Source organism: Cryptomeria japonica, chromosome 9 (genome assembly GCF_030272615.1).
Source record: "Cryptomeria japonica chromosome 9, Sugi_1.0, whole genome shotgun sequence".
NCBI lineage: Eukaryota > Viridiplantae > Streptophyta > Pinopsida > Cupressales > Cupressaceae > Cryptomeria > Cryptomeria japonica.
In genome coordinates this window covers 518,522,174-518,531,088 of record NC_081413.1, presented here as the reverse complement: position 1 = coordinate 518,531,088, position 8,915 = coordinate 518,522,174, and the positions used below count along the sequence as shown (strand labels likewise).

Here is an 8,915-nt window from a genome sequence, read left to right as displayed (position 1 = left end):
CAGGTAGATGTTTTTTCTGCTCTCTGCATATGTTACCATTTAGTCAATACCATGGAGAGCTGTGTTTCAGCCCCAGGTGGATGCTTTTTTCTGTTCTCTACATCTGTTACCATTTTGTTAATAACATGGAGAGCTGTGGTTCAGCCCCAGGTATATGCTTTTTTCAACTGTGGCACCCATTTGTTGGATGATCAATGTTTACTATTTTAAGTGGTTTGTAGATGACTGGGTGACGTTGTAATAGAGTTGTTATAGCCACAGTAATCAGTCCTCTTTGATACAGTTATGGCATGTGGTCAATACAGTCCATATACAATCGAGAAACTTGTACCATTCACATATCCACATCTTTATAAGGATATTATGTCTCATTGTAAATAACCAGACATTGTACAGTTATGGCTTGCAGAATATTGATAAACACTTGTAGTTTTATTGGAGAAGGTTAAAAATGGTGGTTGATTATTTTTATTTGTAGTAAAATTTAAGTAAAATGTGAAAAAAAGTTAATGGCAGGAGTATATGTGGAAGAGAATCATAATTCTTATGGAATTATATTTTTGTTAGATGAAAAATAATTGTAACATAGAAAGTTATAGAAAAAAGGATGAATATGGTGTTCTTGGTAAATGTTGTGAAAGAGAAATATTTTGTCTACAAAGGAGGGTCTTTTGAAAGGAATTGGAGAGGTTATGGAAGCTTACATCCAACTATTTACTAGTACTTAATTCATGTTTTAAAGTCAATGTGACATAAAGAAATTAAGGATGAAGCTATCTTTCAAAGTGTTCATCATAGTCTATATACAATAAACAATAATTATATAGATTTATAAGGATATCATCCTTTATTATAAATAACAAGATATGTATTAAAAATGTAATTATGTTTATTTTTATTGGTAATAGGTTTAAATTTTATTAGATATTGGGTTTTAAGTCTGGTCTTAATTGGGTGGGGCTACAACCAGGGAGCCACCTCTCTCGAAAAGCAAAGCACCAGAATGTTGGACCCATGAACGAGTCAAAAGTCACTTGCTGAATTTTATACCTTCCCTATCATGAGAGCAAAGAAGCATATTAAGAGTTCCTTATTTTACTCTCTTATCTCTCTTTTTCTTCACTTTTGTACATCCTTCTTCCTTCCTATCTAATTTAACCTCCTCTACCTTAGGATCTTCTATGACCAAACTCCCCCTCATTGGAGTTCAGTAACTAAGCTTGGAATACATATTTCTCCATCAGATCACAACACCCAGCCTTCGAGTTAATATTGTCCCCTACATCCAATTTTTTTGCACTTTGCAACCTTATCGATGCTAGTAATAGCATTAACATTGTCGATAGCCACAGTCGCTAAATCTCCCATGATCTTGGGCAACAAGGGGCCATTAAGCTGGGTTGAGGGATCTTTGTTTTGTACATTCTTGACAATGGCCTTCTTATTTGAGTCTTTTACATTTTGACCACTACATAATGTTGCTCTGAGACCTCCTTCCACCACATGCCCTATTATATTCAATTTCTTCTTATCATGGTTTGCAATAGTGTGCCATATTTGGAATCACCTACGACATCTAAAAGTGATACCTTCATAATCAACAAGTTGCATCCAGCTCCTATCTCCAAATTTCAAGAGTAAGTTGGCAGGAAAATCCCTCGTTTAATCCATTTCAACCAAGATACGGGCATATGTAGTATGCTAGAACCCTAAGGAGATTTCATCTACCCCCAAAAAATTTCCAAAAGAATCTCCAATAGCTTGAAAACAAGAATCAAACTAGAATTGCAGAGAAAGGTTAGGGAGTCTTCCCATGTTGGGATTTTGTCAAAAGATTCTGTTGAATGGTTGAAAGCCAAATGTACTAAAGTTTCAAAAGAAACATATACTTATCCTCCCAACACCATTTATATTCACAAAGGATTTTTTGTATGTCTTATACTTCTTTGAAGACAACCACGAAATAACCCCATGCACTAGGATAAATCTCGACATCCTCGTCTAAAATGGGGCTCTAGAACTCAATGATCCACTTGTGTAGTTCTCCTAGAATTGGCCAAAATCCTTTGAATTTTCTAATCAAATCTTTCTCAGAGAAATATTTTTTATTTTCTTTTACTTCACTTTCAATCTCTGCGCTTAGGCAAATTGTCAGCCTTTCTGCTATTGGTACGCCCTAGGAAAAACCCATACATACCTCATTTCTACAATTAGCCTTAATCCCATCTTCTCATAAACGATTCCCCTCACACTAGCTCTTCTCATTCACCTTGTTTTCTATAGACTGCTCCATCTCCCACTACACCCCACCCCTAACTACATTGAGGTAATGCTCTTTTACATAGTTCTTATCCATAACCTATCTCACATGTGGTTGTCTCCACCTTTCTACATTCCACCCACTTTGACCTCTAGCATATCTCTTAGCTCAAGCCTTTTCGGTCCATAATGAGAATCCCTCACTATTGTTGCATGGAATAAGAGGAGTTGAGCCAAAACTGCTCTTCCCATACTCTTCTCCCACTGGAGCCTTATCACTCTAGATTTTCTGAGGAAAGAAATCAAATCACCCAAGAGGATGAGTGTTGTAGTTTATAAGAGCACATGAGGTGGAAGGGAGTTGTCGTTGCTTGCTCCCATGTAGACTCTCAATAGAAACCCTAGCCTCCAATGAGAAATACAACTCCATTCCAATGTCTTGCTCATTTTCTTATAACTCTAAAATATTAAAAATGCAATTCTAAAAGTAATATGAATTTTCAATGATGTTCTTGAATATTTTTCTCATATTTAATTTTATTCATTTATGTTTTCATAACTTAGTTCACAAAATTTGAAATATTTTTAGAGTCACTATTTTGAGAGAGAAAAAAAATATTCAAGGTATATAATGATAATGCATCAAGCATGGTGACACAAGTAAAATGCTTAAGCATTTCATGTAGTAAAGTTACCATGATGATGTTGAAAGAATAGATTATCATCTATAATAGAGAATGGAATGAGAATATTCTCTCATAACACAAATACTAGAATAAGAATGACTCACCTCTTAATTCTATATGCCAAGATTACACAACAAACACCCATGAGGATGTGGGAATGACCTCTAAACACTAGCATTACCTCCTCGAGAGTTAGGTCCATTCGGAGATTTAAGGTCTCCACCAAGAAAAATGTGAACTAGTTGTTTTCCTACGATGGCATGCAATTAAACGTGCATGAGTGAATAACTTTCAAGGAACAATGAATCTCTCTAAAATGAGATGGTAGGTGGGAAAGATAGACCAAGGGACCAACTTTCATTAAAGAAATAATTCAAAAGAATTTGATATCCTAGGATCACCTATAACACAAAATTAGGTGAGCCCTAGGGTCCCCGTTGCTAAATTGGGTAACCCCTAGGCCCTATTATTAAATTGAGTGAACCAAGGTAATGTAGATGATCTTCTACAATTTTAAATTTCAAGTAGAAACTTTGCATTAGCTTTTTAAGTATACTAAATGATCCTAACCACACCTGACACTTTGAGTTACCATAAGCAATATATATCAACCCTTAAAAGTAAGAAAATGAGGGGAAAAGACCCAATACAAGGAAGAACTATGCCTAAACAATCCTTTTTTAACCTAGTCACTTAAAAAAGCATAACTACCTTGATTATAAGTCCTATTTAAATTTGGGTTTCACCAATTATTTTAGTTAAGATTAAGCTTTCTATTGACATTTATAGAACTCTAACATTATAGATTTTTTTAAAACCTTAAGGAACTCAATCAAGAAATTTATTCCTTCTTAACAATTTCATTCCACAAATGATCCTCTTAAACTAACATCTAAGGATAGCATATTGTAAAACATAATATCTATTTCAATTGTGAAACAAAACTAGATATAAGAATAGTAATATTTTAGGATTTCATAATTCATGCTAACAACCTTACCAAGTGAAGTGAAATTAACTACAACAATTCAATGGAATAATTACAATAAAAGGATCTCATCTAAATTATGGATCAATATCAAATATCATAACATCGCCATGCCTAATCACCATCAACATCATAATACAAATCCATCATAGAGTCCATTATAAATGTCCATATACACAATACATAAATCATCACCAAAATCATGTTAATATATATATATATATATATATATATATATCAAAAAAACATTGTCAAATCATGGTACAAAGGAGCATCCCCATAGGGTCAAATATGATTGTGTCAATGCAAATCCATATCAAATACTCTACACATCTTATGGTGTTTTTCCTGCCCATCTTGAGCTTGGTCCTGGTGATGGTGGTCGTAGTGCCCTCATCGTAACAAACCCACTTGATTCCTCTGATCTGGTCCTCCTAGACCATGTGCTCTTTATATATTAATGAGCCCTCTGATCTATTTGCACTATCTACTGGTATAAGTCCCAATAATATTGTGCCTTGTGACCAGCTCACTCTATGTGTGCTTGTGACGCCAATGCATCGCTAAAAACCTATGAGAGTACCTAAGGCCTCAGCCATCTATACATCTCATCCACCATCTCCCCCATTATCTCCTTCATCCCCTCCATCATCCCCATGACCTCCTACAACCCAATCCACCCCATCTCCCCCATCATCTACATCCAACACATCGAGGATAGTTAACCTAACGAGCCTATGTTACTTCCACCATGTTGAATATGTCGATATCATCCCTAGATCCACAATGTTTGTGCTCAGATCCCATGGTATTAGTGGCATATATCCAAAATTCTAGACAAGGCCCAAATAATTTTAATCACATCTCCCTACGCACCTATCTCTCGTGTCATCCATATATGTGTCACCTCCTCCCCTACCTCATCCTATTGGATGTCAAACTATCTCATCACCCTAATAGGTAAGTACTAGTCAATGGCATGTACTATTTGACCTATCAACCAACATCTAGTCTGCATGAATGAAAAATAGTAGTCATCTTCTCCCCATGCCTCTACAGTCTTTTAGGGCCTCCTAGTGAAATCCGACATCTCATCCAAGAAGTGTCTCCAATACTCGAATGCTCCCATTTGCACATAATGTAATAGTCCCCTATATTTTCTTATATAGGGCTACTCCATCTCCTTATCCCTCACCCCCAATGGCTTACAGATGGCTATATGCTTGAATGCCCATACATGGAGGAGCATCACAACTATCTCTAAATTCTTGTGTACTTGTAATACATACAAATGTGAATATCATGGTATAGTTGTCCTAGCATCACATAATCCCATGCATAACTCACTACATCTCCTATCATCATGTATAAACATCTATCCCAGTCAATCAATAATCCATGATCATTGAGATCGGGTATCAGACACCCACTGATGAATATGGCTACATATAAGGCTAACCTTAGAATCTGTTGGTGCCTCTCCATTACTGACTCAAAATGCATTTGCATCTGATCCATTGGTAGATCGTCTATCTAAAATATCGATCATATGTAGTGCTCATCATGATCTAGGAAGTACTCGGGGATGACTTCTCAAATTGAGATTTGTAGTATCCTCCACACATTCTCCAAAGTGACTGACACCTCCCGATGAGCAAGTGAAACTTGTCATCACTTTTGTAGGGAAATCATCATTACATTATGCAATCACACATGCAGCTATATGCAGAAAATTGTGAGTGAAAGACTAAGAAGATTAAAATATTTAAACTAACAATCAAGAAAACACATATTTCAACCGCACTCAAGATTAGGATGCTAAAAAGGAAGAAAACTAGATAAACAAAATAAGAGCAATTAAAATGTAAACTCTAGATTTATCCTTTGATTTGATGTGTGCTCAATCTACAGTTCCAAAGATGATTGAATGAGCTTTATGATGGTGAATGTAAGATGAAAATTAACCTAAAATGTAATGCAAAGGTGGATGGTAAATGGATATGAATGTACAAAAGGTGAATTTTGCATTACAATAGTATGAAAATGAAAGTGGATAGATTATGAAGGAAAATGACGAGACTAAATAGGCCAAGCTAAGAGAAGAGGAAGCACGAAAATGAGACACTTTTCCTTGAGAAGGGAAAGTGTCATGAATGGAAATGAAAAGTGTCCTTGAGAAGGGAAAGTGTCATGGAAAAGAATGACAAGTGTCCTTGAGGACACATGCCTATTTGGGAGAGAGACACCCAAATAAGAAGCTTTCATTCCACATATGAAGATCTATTTCCAAATATCAAGATAATTAGGATAAAATAATGACAAGTGTCCTTGAGGACACGTGCCTATTTGGGAGTGAGACACCCAAATAAGAAGCTTTAATTCCAAATATGAAGATATTTTCAAATATTGGGATATTTAAGATATTTCCCCAAACATTAGGAAATTCAAGATATTGAGGAATGTGCACATATGGTGAAGGGATAAGGTTGACTAAAACCTATGGTTAGCCAAATGGGTAAGGTTTAGAGGAAGTATTAGATGAGGGTTAAGGTTAGGAGACATGTGAGGAAATAGGACAAAAGATTAATTAAAAAGTCAAACTATGCATTTGATTTATTTAATAGAAGAAGGGGGTGAATTTAATTAATTAAATGATTTATGATTGTCAAATAATTAATTAAAAGGGGAGTCATTTCCAAATATGAAGATATTTCCCCAAATATTAGGATATTTAAGATATTTTGGAATGTACACATGGTGAGGAAAAAGACGATAAGGTTGACTAAAACCTATGGTTAGCCAATGGGTAAGGTTTTAGAGGAAGGATTAGAGGAGGGTTAGAGTTAGGATACATATGGGAAAAATAGAATTAATGAATTTAATTAATTAATTCTATGACGGAATTAAGAGGAAAAAGTCAAAATGAATTAAATAATCAATTTATGCATTTGATGTATTTAATAGAAGAAAGGGGGCAAATTTAATTGATTGATTGATTTATTATTATCAAATAATTAATTAAAAGGGGATTATACCGTAATTAATAAAATTAATAATCTAGGAGGGAACACTAATTAATTAAATAATGCGTAGTTATTTAGTTAAAAGCACTCTAGATAACTAAATTCAATTAATTAAATTAATGAAAATTAGGTGTTTACAACAGCCATCTGTGAACCCAGCCCATCCCAATCATATGTAGCATCATCTGATCTACGATCCCCATCCTATCTCGAAGTCGCATAGTCAAAGGCCAATGCTCTCTCGACTCCACCAACCCTAGAGATTCCTACATTCATAACTCAATTCTATTAGTTTCTTCTAACCCTAGTCCATCATTCCCCATATGGCAATTAGAGCATCCCCTTCTGCCTTTCCCAACTTTTCTATTTTCATCCTATTCTACTTTCCCTTTTGGGTAGAGACGTTATTTCCTAGGAACCTACACCGAACAGTGCATGTGTCAAAATTATGGCAAAGACACAATTTCATAGGTGCTTGCACATTAAATAACATAGACACCATTTTACAATATCATTCCCCCTATCTACCCCAGTCACTAGACATTGACCTCAATCCATCAATCATTACCTACACATGCAGTGCCCTACATGCACTTGTGTTGCAGTACTTGAAAAGGCATCATTCCCCAATTGCAAACACCAAACATGGGGTGCAAAAACTAATTAGAGATCAATGTCTATGCCCTAATTTCTTTTTCTCCACTTTTGTAATCATAAATGTACCTATCTACCAAATTAATGAGAGGATTTTGATAAGTACTAGCTCCCCTTACTCTGACAATCACTAGAATCTCCTCATCCACTACCCACACTGTGTGTCATGGGATATTCGCCATCTTGCTTATTCCTTCACTCTAGACTCCTTCTAATAGTGATAACTAAGAGTGCACAAATGACCTCCTATGGGGCCCTCCCATAGTTATACTTCCTTTCACCTTCTAACATTCATCATTTTCACTTATCTTCTCCTTTTCTATCCATTCCTTTTCCAATTCCCTTCTTTCATCCTCAAAGTAAATCTATAATCTTTTCTCAGGTTTTTGAGAACTTGCCCCAAAAAAATTCATTTTCCAATCCAAATTCTTGAGGGGGCATCATCCTTCCATATTTGTCTCCCTCCGTTGTTGGTGCATCTGTTTTCTTTGACGTGATGTTGTTTTACAATGTTGCATCAAACAAGGGTAAAATGTAGACAAATAAAATTAATTAAATTTTATTTAATTAATTCTCCCTTGTAACATGGTTAATTTTTATTAATTATGTTATCCCTTTTATAACGTCCTAAAATTGCACCCTTGTATAATTTTGACCCCATTGGGTCCCTACCTTAGAGTTTGCGCCCTTGGCCTGATTATGCTCATACCCCTCATGAATTGCAGTATTTTTTTAGTTTTTCTATGCACATGGCACTTTATCGTAACCCTAAATAGGGGTGAGACTAGGGTTCCACACTCTGGTCCCCCTATTTTTGGTTCTCTTTTAACCCTTGGTCCTATTTTAAATTTGAGCAGGATTTCTTGCTCTGTATTGGCTCATGTTAGGAAATTAGCAATTTATCCAATGAGCAAGTATAAAAGGAGTTTTTTCCCTCTCGTTTGACATTTATCAATCATCTATCAAACATCCAGCAGTCACATATTGGATCAACCAATCAAACATTCAAGCAATTGAGCATTAATCAGTCTTCCTTCAAGCCTTGTAGTAGCAATAAAGTCAAGATTCAAGCATTAAGTAGACATATTTCATCCTATTTTGTTGAAGACTCCATCAAGCCCTAATTCCGTGTGGAGACAAACAAAACTTCACAAGGAGGTATATCACATAATTTTCAATCATTATTCAGCATGTCCCTAAAAAAGCAAGCATTCCATTACAGTAATTTCAATTATCTTTATCTCAATTTCATGGTTAATTCCAAAATAAGGGTTTGACCTAAGTCAAGCCCCTATCCCCAACCTA

General features: G+C 35.4%; 1 protein-coding gene across 1 annotated transcript in view; it reads left to right on the top strand.

Moving 5' to 3' along the window:
* LOC131066879 (uncharacterized) overlaps positions 1-433 on the top strand; it is a 1,249-nt gene extending 816 nt beyond the window's left edge. Inside the window, exon 2 of the mRNA XM_058001748.1 lies at positions 1-433. This exon is cut by the window's left edge and continues 516 nt beyond it. The gene's annotated coding sequence lies outside the window, so the exon portion shown is untranslated.
* Positions 434-8,915: the final 8,482 nt, after the last annotated feature.